The 17,049-nt window shown below is 42.3% G+C and overlaps 1 long non-coding RNA gene and 1 pseudogene across 1 annotated transcript; one reads left to right on the forward strand and one right to left on the reverse strand.

Annotated features, from left to right (window-relative positions):
- Positions 1–1,038: 1,038 nt before the first annotated feature.
- On the reverse strand, positions 1,039–16,828 carry LOC143269491 (uncharacterized). Its single transcript, XR_013045920.1, has 3 exons — positions 16,662–16,828; positions 4,794–4,919; positions 1,039–1,127 (listed from the first exon to the last, which is right to left on the reverse strand). It is a non-coding gene; the product is annotated as an uncharacterized LOC143269491 (long non-coding RNA).
- Positions 12,816–13,742, forward strand: LOC107400643 (ATP synthase F(0) complex subunit C1, mitochondrial pseudogene; annotated as a pseudogene).
- Positions 16,829–17,049: the final 221 nt, after the last annotated feature.

The raw sequence follows: 17,049 nt of genomic DNA on the forward strand, positions 1-17,049 counted from the left end.
TGTAAATACTGGCACAATGATGCCTTCTCTCTAAGATTGTTACAGTAAATATGGGAAAGAAAAATCTCTGAGAGAAGGGATCAATAATTAGCTGATAGTGATGATTCTGTATGCCGTAGTTATCCCTACCACTTCCTGCATCCCACAAAATGACCATCATACAACCATACTGATCACAGTGACCAGGATCCATTAACCAAAGTCCACTAAGGCCTGTTATGCTCCAGAGACCGTGTAGGGCCAGCAGGATTTGATACCCTGGAGTCTACCTCCAAAGAGAAGCATGTGGGCTCAGATCTTTCGCATACATAGCTGCAGGTATAGGCAACTTAGCTAGCTGCTCTCAATTACATTTTTCTTATTTTAAAAAGAAAATAACCGAGCTTGGGAGCGATCTCTTCGGGTTAAAGGGCTTGCTCTAAAAATTAATGACCTGAATTCAATCCTCAAAACCCATGTAAAAAGCTGGATGAGGTTGGTGTGTGTGTCATTTATGCACTCCCAGAGAAAATGAGAGGCAGAGACAGGGGAATCAGCTGGAAACTTGGGGGCCTGATACTTTGTCCATATGCAGGGTTAAACCACAATAGAGTCCCTTCCTCAAAACGAAGTGGGAAGACAAGACCACTCTGATAATTGTCCTTTGACCAATACTCGGAACACACACACACACACACACACACACACACACACACACATACACACACACACACACACACATAAACACACACATACACACACACATACACACACACACACACACACACACTTAAAATAATAAAAACACCAACTTCTTCAACCTCTTAGGAGATAATTACAATGAGTTATGAAAGCTTGTATTGTCATTCACAATTATTAGCTATGATTTGAAATGCCCCAGTGAACTGGATTCATTCCGCCAGCTGGCCACTCCTTTTTTCACTCCTTCTGGGGGCGGAGCAAAATGAAGTACAGCCACCCTTTCTCTTTGGAATGAGAAAGAATCACGTGAATAGAGGCAAAATATAAAAAGAGTAGCTAATTTTATTTGAGAACATACTGTGTATCCGCAGCTGTCAGGAATGCCTGTATGAGTTCATGGTAATGATGTAGTGCACTGCTAGGTTCTTCCAATTGAAACACTCATCCTGGGAGAAAGAGAGAAGGTCAGAAGGCCTTAGACAGCTCAGGAAGCTACACTCGCAAGGCCCTGCCCCAAGTTTACAAAAGCTACAGACTATAGGGAGAGTCATGGAGCCTACTGTAGGCTGAATGGGGAGCATGAGGGATGCAGCCTTCATGAGCTGTGGTCCATGCCTGAGTGGGCTCTTCAGAGCTACAGTCCTTGAGTTTCTCATGTGCCTATACCCTTTACTCATGTTCCTGCAAGTAACCCTTTACCCATGTTCCTGCAAGTAACCCCAATAAACTCACTGCTTTACCAAGGAGTTGGGTGGCATTATTTCTTTGGTCTGTTGTCAGTGCCCTATGGAGGACAAATGTGTTTGTTCATGTCTTCCTAGGTGATGTCACACCACAAATGGTTACATCAGTCCACAAAGATACTTCTTGTAGACATCACTTTCTTCATTCAAAGCTGTTGTATAACTTTACTTGGAAAGACATGAACAAACACCTACTCATCCCATACAGGACACTGGTGACGGATCAAACAGTTGGTTCTACCCAAGTCCAACCTGCTTAACCAAAGGGGTCATCATCGGGGTTATTCACAGGAGTATAGGTAAAGGAGTTACAGTGAAGATTTGGAAGCAGCTGTAGCACTGAAAAGCCTACCGGAGCTTGGGTGCTGACTCATAGATGCTGCCTCTCTGGAGTTCCCTGCAGGGCTTGCAGGTAGCTCATCCTGTCAGAGTCTCCTCTCGGAGCTGGGGAAGGGCTTCGCGAATCTCACTGGTTCTTCTTTTCCAGACTTGTGTTGTGAACTAATGAGCCTCTCTCCCTCCTTCCTCCAGGAGAGAATGTTTCAATTCACACTTTGATGCTAGTCATTTATTGTGTCATTCAAGTGCAAAATTTAAGACAAAATAACTTTGGTGTGAAGAAAAAAGAAAAAAAAAATGGGCATTGTCAGTCTTCAGAAAAGTCCAGGGCAAGAAAGCAGGAAGCGGAATCTGTTTTCATAGACCATTTTGTTTCTATTTAATTTGTGTCTGGTTGGGTAAATCAAGATGGCCACACTTGCCAGAGAAACAGGGAGTGGAAGGATTTAAAAATAAAAAAAAAGTCAAGTGTGTATCTTGCGGCAAGCCTTGGTGAGGTATGCCACTAAGCAAAAGCTCCAAGGGCAACAGAGTTAGTACAAGACATTTATTGGAGGAGGGAAGGGAAAAGGGAAAGAGAGAAAGGCTGTGGGGGACATGAGAGGCAGACAGACAAACAGACAGAACAGGGAAGAGGAGCAAGAGACAAGGAAGGCGTGCGCACGAGAGAGAGAGAGAGAGAGAGAGAGAGAGAGAGAGAGAGAGAGAGAGAGAGAGAGAGAGAGAGAGAGAAGAAGAAGAAGAAGAAGAAGAAGAAGAAGAAGAAGAAGAAGAAGAAGAAGAAGAAGAAGAAGAAGAAGGAGGGGGGAGGGAGGGAGAGAGGGAGGCAGGGAGGGAGGGAGGGAGACATAGAGGGAGGGGGAGAGAGCACTGTGCCTGGCGGACACTTTTAAGGGGTGCACATGTTGTATAGCTGAAGGTGGAAAGGCATCCTCAAGAGCAGGAACTGGTACAGCTGCAGGAACCAACATTCTTCCCCTTTGCTTATTGTAAGAAGGTGAGGAAATAGGAAGGGGTAGCTGGTGAGGTGGGGATAGGGGTGCCACATTCTTTAGACTGCTTCCTGTTTTCTGGGGACATTGGCATCTTTGGGGGACCCAAGAAATCGAGGATCCTGGCCAAGTCCTGGGATAGCTGGCTGTTTCACTTGCTGTGCAGGCCCCAGGCTCTGAGGGACTGTCCAGCACTAGGAAAGTGCAGGCCTAGTTGAAGCAGTCTGTGAGGGTGGACCACCTGGAAGCAGCCATTTTGAAGCTGTCCAGGATGCAGATTTTGAGGGGACACCTGGACCTGGCAGGATGCTGGCAGAAGATAAAGGTAAAGAGTTCAGAGAGAGGGTGTCCCGAGACCAGGGAAAAGGTGGAAGAGATTCCCACCCTCAGGAACAGGCAGTGGGTGGGGAAATGCTGTTGACTGATAACCATTTGACCTGTGTGAGGTGGACCCAAGTCGACTCCCTGGAGCTTACAGGAATGTTTTTGAATTTGCGAAAGGAAAATGTGATCCTCTCAGCCAGCTTCAATATGACAGAGTGAATACATGAACTGGTGGAGGCACCCAGAGTTCTAGGTTAATAGCTGGCCAGAATTAACTGACGTAAATTCAACAGAGAGGAAATGATACGCTTTCAGTGACTGCAGGGAAGTTGGACATTGGATCTCAGACATGAGAGTGCAAGCCTGCTGGTGAAAATGTCATGGATTTTTTTTATAGTGAGTTTTCCTCTAAATGTAAATGAAAGAAAACAAAAGATAATGTTTCATTGTATAGGCCATTGCCTGGAATTTAGGAAGTGCCTTCTGGGTTATCATAACAATCTTTTGGAAATTTGGAATACTTACTAATTTTAGAAATTTGGACTCATAGACCATAGTAATCATACTCTCATATCATAATCACAACTCTCACATAGAAAAACCTTTGCTGTTTTTGAAATAAAACTTACAAAATAGCTCTAGGGCCTCAAACAATGTATAAGGAGCACCCACACAGGAAGTTAAAAGCAAATGGCCATGTAGCCTGTGGCATGGTATTCTAAAGAGGCCCTGGTTTTCCTCTTTTTGGCTACCAGAATAAACAAAGAATGGACCTCAAGAAATTAGAATTTCCCCCGGTAATCTTCTGCTGGGACAAGAAAGGGCTGAAGCCTCAGGGGTAACTAACTGTGTCAGAGGAAGAGCTGCCAGAAGACCTGAAACCTTATCTCTCCTTGTAGGAGAGACTTGGAGCTGAGGCAGTGGTGGCCTTAGACGTGCATAGCTCTTGCCTTCCCTTTAAACCCTCATGTGAAGATCACCCCCTACATGATCAGTTTGGGGAGGTCTCTGGGATCTGTGGCCACATTGAAGAAATCTCTCCTTTCTGCTATTCACAATTCATTGGGCTCTTTTAATTGTTTTCTTAAGGATGGGTGGCCAAACCTGGCTTGTGGGATATGGGCTGTGACCTGTAAGTTTGGTAACAAATAGAAATTTATTAGTAGTAGCTGTTTTATAAATACAGGGAGCTTTTAAAATAAAGGGCCAATTTGTTTGGCCAAATGACAAGATTTCATGCTGGTCCTTCCTTAAACTACAAAAGCTTCTTTTTTGATAATTATGAGACTTTGGGAGTAATCCCAATTCTACACTTACCTAATTCTGGAATGGCTTTGGAAAATACCACAGTAAATGATCCAAGTTATACAAACCCAACACATTCTGCATTTAACCAGTTACACCATTAGGGCTATCTCTTCATAAGAATTTTTCTTTTCTTCCTTTTTTTTTGGTTTAGCCCCAGAGATCGCCTGGCTCTGCCTCCGAAGTGCTCGGATTAAAGGCATGCACCACCACCGCCCAGCACTGCGGCATCTTTTAAAAAGCCATCTGAAATATTAATAGAATTTTGAATTCAATAGTGCTTCTAACACCAATTGACTTGGACTGGTCATGTCTAAAGGGCAAAGGGTTTACAAAGTTTGAATCTTAGAAGAAAAAAAAAACAATGGAAACAGAGCCAAACATCAAGATGAGAGTCGGATAATGTTACCTGAGACTCTTATCCTCCAGCTTCAAGAAGTGAAGTCAGGAGACCCAGAGGAATCATTTGGTTTAGAGTTCAGAATTCTTCTAATCCCTTTGGCCGGTTAGAAGGACATGATCAGTCTGTGTGCATCTGTGAGTGATTGAAAGTAAATGGGAAGCGTTGCATGAGTTCCTGTCCCAGGAACATGCAGTGAGCATGGCTATTGTGAAAGTAAACATTGTAAATCATGGCTGACCCAAGCAGACGAAGAAACCCAGACACATTACCAACATGTAGAAACCGACGCTTTCACAGACACAGAGTAATGAAGAAAAAGCATGGAACAACCCATTACAAAAACCATGGTATTTCCACTGTGATCCTCTATATTTAGTCTTAGAAAAGAAAGGTGTATTTAATTGTTGCTCTCTTGGGAATTCTTCTGCTCTGCTTCAATTTCTTAGCTTCCTTCCTAAGACAGCTAGGAGATGACACAAAAGAAGTCTGATTATCTGGGGTAGCTTTATAGCCATTTGAACAAATATTGCTGGCAGGTTGCATTGATAAGGTTCCCATATGGGCTGTAATGGGCTGTGACTAAGTAAAAATAAAATTTATGTTAAGCAAGGGGTGTTACTCAAAAAGAAAAGAGTTATGGCAAGGCCAAGCTATTCGGCACTCACCCCCACTGCAGCAACCCATTAATACTGCAAGCTGGGGTTTTCCTTCTTCTCTGCATGCCCATCTTAATGATGCTTGCCCCACTTCCATGGGAACCAGGAAGAGGGTGGGAGACTCCCTGCTGGGAAGGCAATCAGACAGTTCAGGAAACTCAGAAATCCATTAGGATTTCGCAGAGCCAAGGGTTGAATGGAAACCTTTGCTCCAAGCCAAATGTGTCGAAATAGAAATATCTTGAGCTCCACTCAAACATTGCTCTACGCTTCAGAGAGATAAATGCCACATGCTTTTTTCCTCCTCATCTGTGAATCCTGGGTTTTGTATAGATTCATACACACATACACAATTACATAGGGCATGAAAGCAAGACCATCTGGGCAAAGTCAACAGGAACTGACTGGAGGGGGTGGGAGGAGGCAAAAGCAGGTAAGGGTGGATATGATCAAAGTCACATATAGTTGTCTAAAAATGTTGTTATGTACAGCAAATATAAACCAGTAAAATGTATAATAAAAGTCAACAAATCTGCTTCCATCAGTCACTGGGTGAGGGTTCTATGATGACAGTTAGGGTATTCAGCCATCCGATCACCAGAGTAGGCCAGCTCAGGTACCCTCTCAACTATTGCCAGTAGTCTATGGTGGAGTCATGCTTGTGGATTCCTGGGAACCTCCCTAGCACTCTGTTTCTCCCTATTTCCATGGTATCTTCATTTATCATGGTATCTCTTTCCTTGCTCTCCCACTCTGTTCCTGTTCCAGCTCAAACCTCCCACTCCCCTAAGCTCTCATTCCCCATCTCTTGCCCTCCATTACCCCTCCCACCCCCAGTTTGTTCCCCGTGATGGAAGCAGTTGCTGAGATCCATGGCTGGATCCCAGGCAGAGCTCCAGAAGCCCAATCAATGAGAAGAGGGATTCTAAGAGCAAGGAATATTGAGATCATGATTGGAAAAAGTACAGAGACAGCTAGCCAAACTAGTGGAAACACATGAACTGTGGACCAATAGCTGAGGAGCCCCCACTGGTACTGGACTAGGCCCTCTGGATAATTGAGACAGTTGTTTAGCTTGAACTGTATAGGAGACCCCCAGGCAGTGGGATCGGGACCTGTCCCTAGTACATGAGCCAGCTTTTTGGAACCTAGGACCTATGGTAAGACACTTTGTGCAGCCTTGGTGCAGGGAGGAGGGGCCTGGACCTGCCTCAATTGAATGTGTCAGGCTATGCTAACTCCCCATGGAAGACCTTGCCTTGAAGGAGGTGGGCATGGAGGGCGGGTTTCGGGGGAAGGCTATGGCGCAGAAGGAGGGAGAACAGGGGAATCTGTGGTTGGTATGTAAAATGAATAGAAAAATCTCTTAATAAAAACAAAAACAAACAAACAAAAAACCAAAATGCTGCTGGTCGCAGGAATATATCTTAAGAACTCAGCTGGTTATGGCAAAGTCACTACCTGGAGGGATCAGGGAATTCCTCCAGAGGAAGCCAAATTCCAAGGAGCTTTGAGTGTTATTTGGCTTATTATATATCAGCTGTCTTCTGTTATGAAAATCATGTAGGCATTCATAGTTTTCCCTAAGAAGGGCTAACAGTGTGGACTGATCACTCTCTGGACATACACATCCCAGGTATTTGGAGAACAGCCTCAGGAAAGGCTTTCTCTGGAATCAGATATCTCCCTTGGCCACTTTCAAGGACTAGCAGTAATAACAGTCCACATAAAGTCTCCTGATTTAAGGTAAATTCCACAAGGAGACACCGCCTAGGTCAGGTGGATGTTAAGTAATAGCTTTACACAATTTAGCTCAGTCCCTCCTTTCTTACAGCCTTACTAACTTTATAGACCTCTAACTCCTTACTTAACTACTTCTAGGAATATTTAGATAACTTTCTGTGCTGACAGCTATGCTCAGCCCAGAACCCCAGTTCAAGCCTCCCTATAATTATCATCATTGGCAGCACCCGGCCAGTCCATCCCCAGATAGAGGAAAGTACCTTATCAGAGATACCTCTGTACTCTCTAAGAACAGACGTAAGCATCCAGGCTGCCTGTTTGAGAAGGCCTAGCGGATGTGCCAATTAAGCTTTACTTCCTTCTTTCCCAAACCTTACCTCTAGTTCCAAATCTCCCTTTAACTATCACCAGAGGCATCTACCTGTACACAGGTTGCCTAGCAGCTGAGCACACTTTCCCCCATCCTGCAGAAAAATGACAGATAGCTTGGACAGATAGGAGCCACAGGAAAAAAGAAGACAGTTTTATTTTCTCCCATTGACCTCGCAACTTATAGATTCTTAACATTTTCTACCGATCACGTTTAAGATTATAGTTGAGCACATAAGAGCCCTCTTTTTAGATATTACCTGAATTTAGCCTTTAGTTAATTCATTTCGCCATTGGTCACTTCCCTTTGGGGTTGCAAATGATAATTAACAGTTATTGCCCCTCTATGTGATTCTTATCACCCCTCCGTTTGACCCTGGAAGCCTGGCTTTGCACTGCCAAGGGATTACTCCTTGTAAGTGTATATATACCAGGACTCCCAGGGCATGTGGAGGACAGAGAGACGGAGAACGGGGAGGAATAAAGAGGATTTTGACCAGAGAGTATGTGTGGACAAGATGGAAGATGAGGAAGAGTCAGATGGGGAAGTACTAGCTGGGTAAGAACAAGATGAAAAGGACCTAGATGAGGCAGAATTAAGATGAGAGAATTAAGATAGAATTTAGAGGGAGCAGTAAATAAATATAGAGAGAAATCAGGCAAGAAAGGAGCTAGGCATGAGAACAGAATTGAAGCTGTGTATAAAGGATGTTATACCAGAGGAATTAAAGCAAGTGGACTATAGAGCTCGGTGTGCTGAGATTCCATTTCCTGAAAATAGTCTTCGCCCTTAGTAGTTCTCTCTCCTGAGCCCTGGGATGTATAATATTAAGGCTGGTCCATCTAATATTATACAAGAACAACAACAAAAAAAGTCAACAAATACAATTACAAAACACATAATAAAACAGTTTCACCAGAGCAGACAGAGAGTGCCAGGCTTGGGGAAGAAGAGAGAAGAAGAAGGAGGAGAGAGAGAGAGAGAGAGAGAGAGAGAGAGAGAGAGAGAGAGAGAGAGAGAGAGAGAGAGAGAGAGCTGAAAAGCAAGACCCTTTAACACTTTAACAATAGGTTAATCCAGAAGTAGGAGGACAAAAAAAAAGCAATTAGACAATAAAGGCGAAGTTAGACCTTTGGAACTCGACTCACTAGGTCTAAATAATAGATTAACTTTCATTTATTTTGCTATTGTCTTACGGACATGCCTCTTTCTAAACCACCACAGACACTCTTAACTCACTTCATTTTTCTTATGTCCTTTTTGTTTGTTACAAAAAGACAAATTCTAAGTTTTACTCCATGTCTACTGGTATTGTTATTATTCTTTTTTATGATTAATTGCAAAAAAGTTTTTGTTTAGGGGCAAAAAATGGGTCATTTTCGACTTCAATCTTAGTGATATTCAAGAACTATTTCTATTCTCATCTCTGTTAAGTAGTAAGTGTGAGAACTGACTTTTGCACAGTACTATTACCAGCTTATATTTTAGATTATTATGTGAATATTATTAACACATTTCTGGAGGAATGCTGGTATTCTAACATAAAGTCAAAACAATGATAAGTAAGTGAATATTTTAACTATTTCAAAGGAAAGTTTTCAAAAGGAGCAACAGTAGACCAGCCTTAAGGAACATGTGGGAATGCTCAAAGTACTCTGAAATGTTTTATAGCTTTTCTTAAGCAGCTTCCATAGCCCTGTCAGATCAGTGAATGAAAGCACACATTGCATTCATGATTTTATCCCATCCAAGAGCCTTTGAAATTGTGTTGCATGGGAATCTAAAATGCTAGACTTGTTCAGGGTGGAGCTCAAAAGCGAAGGCATACTCATTCACACTCCTTGGACTTTTGCAAATGTAATGAGAGCAGCTTTGGAAACTCTTTGCATTACAACTATAATTGCAAGAGGAAAAATCTGCAATTTAATATAGCTCAAGATTGCACATCTGCCTGGAGACATCTGCCTACTAGCTGTGGCATATTTCTACTTATGAATTAGGAGTTGTATTTAAAGAAAGACGATCTGATATCTGACAGTCGGTTGCCTTGCCTTGAAGAGAAAATATAACCAAGCAACCCTATCCTTGATGCACAGGCTACCCAGGGCTGTATTTTGAGCTCACATCTGCAATTAATAACTTCCTTCCCCTGTTGTCCCCTCTGTCCTTTTGCCTTCCCCCAGCAATGCTTCGCCTGGTTTGCAGTTCTTTGATGAGGTTACCTGAAACCATCATTCATTACTGTCTATCTGCAGCTCTACTGAACTTCTCTACAGAGGTAGCAGACTCTGTACCAGGGAAAAAGAACACACTCCTACCACTGCCATATTGGCAAGCCTACTCCTCCTGATAACTATGAAAACAGCCCAAGAAGCCCAAGAATCTTACTTTTTGTTGTTTTAGTAAATGTCAAGTATTACCTATTATGGACAGAAGTACCTTTGAGTGCAATTGTTAGGAATGCCTGCATGAGTTCATAGTAATGGTGTATTGCACAGCTACTTCCTTCCTATTGAAATACTCATCCTGGGAGAAAGAGGAAAGCTCAGAAGACCAGAGCCACTGAAACTCAGCTCAGGAAGCTCCGAGAGTTACAGTCACAGGCCCCATCCCAAGTGTACAAAAGTAACAGTCTACAGGGAGAGTCATGGAGCTGACTGTAGGTGGAATGGGGAGCACGAGGGATGTGACCTTCCTGAGCTGTGGTCCATGCCTGCGTGGGCTCTTCAGAGCTACAGCCTTTGAGTTACTCATGGTCCTAGAAGTAACCCTTCACCCATGTTCCTGTAAGTACATGAGGAATGTCCTTTACTATGTCAGGTAGAGGACTAGAATATGGATGTCAACTAGACATCAGCATGGCTATGACTACACCATGTCTGGTCAGGCAATCAGGTGAAAGTTTGGGTGATAAAAGTTTGAAAGGTAAGTATTACAAAAGAATGGAAGGGCCTCGGTATGGAGGAGTATTTCAGTGGTTATAGGAGTACATGTAGAGGTTACTCTCAAGTGACCACCTAGTTAAATGGCATTACAAGGCATCAAAAAAAGAAAGAAGGTGGTTTGTCTATATATTGATAGTAGAGAGGGGGAGGGAGGGGAGAGAGAGGAGGAAGAAAAAGAGAGAAGGGGGAGAGAGAGGGAGGGAAGGAGGGAGGGAGATGGAGACTAGATCATCCTCATATCTCATATGCCATTCTTCCGACGTTATACATCATGTATTTACTTGTTTATTCATTAATTTATTTACTTATTCATTTATTTATTTTGATATCAGGTCTCCTATTGGGCTGGCACTTGCTTAAACACTTAGACTGGCTAACTAGTAAATGCCAGGGACCCATCTGGCCCTGCTTCGCTAGCACTGGGACTATGGTATCTACTATATCCTAGCATGTCGAGAGTTATCAAACTCTATCCCATAGTTTGTGGCATGTTGAAATCTGCTGCTGTTTCCCGGCATTTACAGTTAGCCTCTGGTTCAGCTGTGATGCATTGCACTATAGTGGCCTCTGATATTACTCTCTCACTCACTCACAGTCTATACATACAGAGTGCTAAACATCCTATTGAAACTGTGTGCTTTGCCTCATTCCACAGGAAATTATTTGTGGAAACCCAAGATTCCAATAGTGTACTGTGGTTTGAATGTGTACCCCCAAATTTATAAGTTGGCGATTAATCCTCAGTATACCAGTTCTGAGAGATGAGACCTTAAACAGCTACGATGCTCTGAGAACCCTGCTCTCATCAGTGGCTTAATGGCCTTATCACAGAGTGAGTTGACAATCTCTGTACTGCATTCATCACGGAATTGCTCAGTCCTTTCTGGTTCTCTTGCTGTGTAACACTTTCTGTTTGTTATTATACAGTATTCAAGCCCATAATCCTGGGCTTCTCCACCTCCAGGACCAGTACATTCCACTGGAGAAACACAAAACAGATGGGCTGAATATGATGCTATAATCCAGTGGTTCTCAACCTTCCTAATGCTGTGACCCTTTATTTTATTTTATTAATTAATTAATTTTGTTTTGTTTTGTTTTTTTGTTTTTCGAGACAGGGTTTCTCTGTGTAGCTTTGCAACTTTCCTATAATTCACTCTGTAGCCCAGGCTGGCCTCGAACTCAGAGATCCGCCTGGCTCTGCCTCCCAAGTGCTGGGATTAAAGGCGTGCACCACTACTGCCTAGCGCTTCGACCCTTTAATACAGTGCCTCATGTTGTGGTGACACTCTCCAACCATAAAATTATTTTTATTGCTACTTCATAACTATAATTTTGTTACTGTTATGGATCATAATGAAAATATTCGATATTTAAGATATCTGATGTGTGACTCCTGTGAAAGGGTCATTCACCTCCCAAAGGGGTCATGACCCACATGTTGAGAACCACTGCTATCGTCTGTCATCATTTCTCACATCTCTCTTTGCCTTTCCCATCTTGCAGTGAAATGAGTGAAAGAAAAAGATGTAGTCTCGATTTCCTAACTAGTATTGTTACTGGGGATTTAGGAAGGCTAGGGGACATACAGATTATATGGAATTTAAAAAATTAACAAACAAAAACAGGACTTCCTCCTGTTTCTGGAAAGTAAAGGGTTGCTCTGTTGCACGAGACAAACACAGGTCAGCAACTATTTTTCTGTTTTTTGTTTTGTTTTTGTTTTTTTCCCCCCTTAACCTGTCTCTAACAGTTTCATGGTTAGGAAAAATGCCCCCAGGCTTCAGGAAAATGGATTTTCTCATTCTTAGTTTTGATTTTTATTGTACTGTGTCTCTTCCTCTGTCTTTTGTATCTTAGCAGGGAATCAGAAATGGAGATGCGTTAAAGATGGACGGCAGGATGCCACTTAGTATGAAATGATCTATGTTGTGTTTTTAATCATTAGGCCTTGTGATTATCTTTCATTTCAATCATTAGAACAGTCTATTAACTCCCTCCGTCCCTATCTGCCTCCCACTCCCATTCCATAACTCTGGTACCAGGCCAATTCCTTCCCGTATTGATAACACGACCTCTTATTGCTTTCCTATGCAACAAGGATAGAAACCATCTATGTCTTTAAACTGATGTAGAAAAAGAGCCCCAAACTGCCCAAATATGTTTATAGTTTTCCTTAGAAAATTGTTCCCCTACTGTTCACTCATATAGTTCTCATTTTGATATGATCAGGCACTTAGATAATATCCAGATACTTGAGATATTTTTACCCTTCTGGATTTTCTTCAAGTTGTTCTCTGTTTTGAAGGTCCTTAGACATTTTCTTCATTTAGAAAATTGCTATCTACCCTTCATGATTCATCTCAAGTATCATTTCAAAATTATAAAGCTGTAAGAAGGATGCAATATTTTTCTGAATTTATTTTATAGACAATCCCTAGTCAGATCTTGTGGAACTCCTTTTCCCTAACCAAGTCTTGTGGGACACATTTTATAGAATTAATTTGTGGTGAATACTAGGCTAAGTTATGGTGTCACCATTACTGTGCTAGAGGGGCAGGAAGGCTTAAGCAGAGGCCAAAGTCAAGACTGCAAAATAAGGGGGAGGCAGAATGTAGGCTGAGAAGATCATTGACAGACACACTAAGCAGAGGAACCATGGCACTCAGATTTTATCTTGATTAGTGCGGTACATAAAATTATTTAAGAGTTGTTGAATGTCAGAGTCTGTCATCTTGAGTAGGGTGAGTGTTGTGGGCTGAGCTAGGGCTGCAGGGGAAGGGGAATCCAGATTGAAAGATGCAGACCACCAAGGCACTGCTTATTTCTCCAGTTCTGATCCACACCTGTAGCCCGGATCTAATCTGCCTGTGTCTGCCTCCCTCCTAAGTAGACCAGAGGCCCTAACTGAACAGACTTCCTGCAGCAGCTCCCCTCGCCAGGTGGCCAGATGGGAGTTCCAGACCTCTGTTGTTTCCCGGGACATTGATTACAACAGCCAAGATCTTTGAAGTTTATTGGCATGCAGTTGGTGTGCCCGGATCAGGGGCTGGCACTGGAATGGTGTTTGGTTATTGGCTATGCCAGGAACCAGTCTCTAGAGCGGCAGCTCTTCTTTTATGCCTTTCTGGACTTTACCCTGTCTGAGGCCATGGGGCTGTTTTGTTTGATGGTTGCCTTCCTCATGGCTCTCAGCCATGGGAGGCTCCCTGGGGTCACCCAGCCATCCCTGCTACTTTGACTTCATGTCAGTCCTGGTGCTGGAGTATGCTAAGCTTTGCTACTAAACACAATATTTCTTCTTTTAAAAATTGCTGAATGCCAGTTTGAACATATTCTGTTTTCTGCACCGAAGACAGTTTTCCTTAGTTACCTCTTCCTGTAGGTTGCTCTGAAAATTCTGTTCAGGCCTCGTTTTGATATCCCTTGTCCAGTTCATGATGACCAGCTGCTATTTCAGTACGTGATCACTTGATGTTCCACGGTCAAGCACTGTGTCACTAATAAAGCCTTGTAGCAGGCCAGAAGCGATTTCTCAAATGCCATGCCAGGATCTATTGCAAATGCCGCGACCTTGTTGCAGATACACAGGGCATGTGTCATTATTCTACTCCTGGGGCTTGGCAAAAGTACCTCAAGCTATCTTGTTCCAGCACTGATGACACCTTATTTTGTCTTAAGAAACCAGTGGACATTTGCTGCCTACGTCTCATGCTAATATCCATAGATATTTTTGCAGATTTCCACTTCCTTCCTACACAGTTAACTGAGAAAATGAAGGTATGTCTCTTTCAAAAAAGACTAAGGAGAACTCCAGTGTTCAGCTGCTAAGATATCAGGTATCTTTTTCTGACATTGTCTGAAAAAAAAAATGTTATAAATTACATGAGAAATTTTTGATTTAGATAAGAAACATTGACTTTTGGACCATCCATCCCTACTATTTTCAAAGCATTTAATCTGGGTTATAATATACCATCTACCCAATAGTTTGTCTTTAAGAATGCAGCTCTATAATATTCTACAACAAGATCCTTTTGCAGTCAATACAATTATTGTATTGTACAATATGCGTACCTGGCTCCCTACATCTAAACATTGCCACACTGTTTTGGATTCTTATCTGTTCTGTGATGGACTTTCCTCCTGTCAGCCTTATAGAACAGAAAAGAGCCACAACTGAGCTTTGTAATGTCATTTGTGCTTTTCTGACAAGCTCATTCATGATGGCCACTCCATGAAACATCACTTGGGACTCCATCCAGACTTATGAGTCAGTTCTAGCATGACTGTCTTTGAGGTTTTCAATTCCTTTCTGTCCTAGCTACTAAAAGAATTCTGACACTTCAGTGACTCTTGATGAGGGCCATCTTTCCCCCATGCTTTCAGGAGTAGTTCTAGTTGCTAGTTCAATCATTTCCCAGGGTCTTTCCCAGAATATTAAATCCTCTCTATTTCAAGGGAATGTTCTCGTATCAATTTTCTTGTATCCAATTTCATGACTTGGCATAGGAATCAAGGACTCAGAATCTAGTCCTTTCAAATACACTGTAGCTAGTTCTTACAGCTCCCTTGAGGGACAGCCTCTTTCTTTCCTATGGGGTTCACATGACCCTAGCTGGATTAAATACTGATTCAACCCATGTTATATGTTTATTGGAAGTGGAGGGACCTTAAATTTGACATTCTAATTGAGTAGCGGGTTCATTACTAGGAACTGTTCTTCCTTAAGAGCCACAACTGTGAGAATGACTCTTCTGGCACTGGTTGACCAGTTAGCTGAGGCTATATCTCTAAAGAGCCATCTCAGTGCCAGAGTTTCTTGTAGATCATTTGAAGTCTCAGCCTCATCTATATATTCAAGGCTGATCTGCCCACTTTTGGCTCCCTTATATTCTCCTAAATACTCTTCCTTAGGCAACTCCTATTCAATCTCCTTGAGTGCCCATCGCTCCTTCAGAGTGTGTTTTTCAGGGAATCTAGGCTAAGAAATCATGTACTTTCCAGTTGTCCTCTTATTTATTTGTGCACCACATGTCCCTCTCCAAATTACAGAAATAACATTGAAATTCATTTCAGGTGGTAATGCTGTACTGTCAGAGGCCATGGAGAAAACTGAATGAACGCATGAGCTACACCTTCACAGTGAGAAGAGGTCTTTGATGTTTAAAGGGGGAATGCCACTAGCAGGGTATGGTCATTTATAGCAGAAGAGGGTGGCGGTCCGGAGGAGTGTGGTGGAGGAGCTAACAAGAGAGAGACATGGGACAAAAACTGGCATCAAAATATTGATGTACAAGAACAACAGCTGAAGGGCAGAGGATGCAACAGGAAGCCTGGTTAAAAGAGCAGCACCCCAGAAGAAGTCCCACGGTGGCAGCACGTTAGGAGACTGTCTCTCAGAAGGGCGTTTAGGTGACTCAGTGGAGAGCGTTCAGCCTTGGTGACAACTGACAGAACACCTGGTGCTCTCTGCTCTTGCCTGAGCTGCATCATGCCTCATTAATGGTGTATCTATTCTCTTTCTTCCCTCAGCACAACATTAAAAACTGGAGATGAAAGCGTGCCATTCTAAAACATATTTGGCTCAAAGAAAAAGATGCTACCCGGGACTACAAAAGATCTCTCTTTAATGAAACTTTAATTAAACTTCGCTTTAATTTGGATCACAATGAAGAAAATAGGGAACTTTTCATGTTGCCTCAAGTGGAAAGTGCTGATGTCCCCCAGGAATAAAATGTTGCCTTTAAGTGTCCCTCAATTCTTTGCAAGTTTCAGTCCTACTGAAAGTCCACTGCAACAGCATAATCAATTGTTTGCTTTTTCCTTTACAGATTAATATGTCTTTTGGACAGATACATTAAAAATGTGTTTCTTGTGGGTGTGCCCGCTGAGATGTTAATAAGAGCAGGGATAACTAGGAGAACAAAGCCCAGGGGCATAATATCCAAATAGGTCCCAACTCTTTCCTTACATAATTATATATATATATATATATATATATATATATCAGATATATATATATATATATAATTAATATAACATAATTATATCTGGTGTCAAGAAGGCACCAGATGGGAGCATAGAAGGAACAGGAAATGACACTCTTCTGAAAAGTTCTTATGTGACAAACATCTCAAAACATCTACAAAATCCATACCTGAAAACAAGACTCAACTACAGCATGTTGTGTTTGGACTCTGGCCTGTTTCCGAGAGAAAGTGCATGTTGCCGATAGCCATGTGTTACCTCTTCAACATGTAGAGGTCCATATGTCTCAGATTTGCCTTTGACCGCAGACATTTTCCTAGAACAGAAATGTGTCCTCATCTGTAGAGAGTAGAAGAAAGTTAGGTAAGTTCTGAAAAAGAACTCAACTGCATCTTGTGTACTGAAGATGATGTTGGGTGTGTTACCTACAGATTAGAAAAGGAAGATGCACCCTACCCTTGACCACTGAAAAATATTGTTAGTTGGCATCATATTAAATAGAGCTTTCTAAAGCAGCAAGATCAACATATGTATATATATTGCAAATGGTGATTTAT

Source organism: Peromyscus maniculatus, chromosome 19 (genome assembly GCF_049852395.1).
Source record: "Peromyscus maniculatus bairdii isolate BWxNUB_F1_BW_parent chromosome 19, HU_Pman_BW_mat_3.1, whole genome shotgun sequence".
Lineage (NCBI taxonomy): Eukaryota > Metazoa > Chordata > Mammalia > Rodentia > Cricetidae > Peromyscus > Peromyscus maniculatus.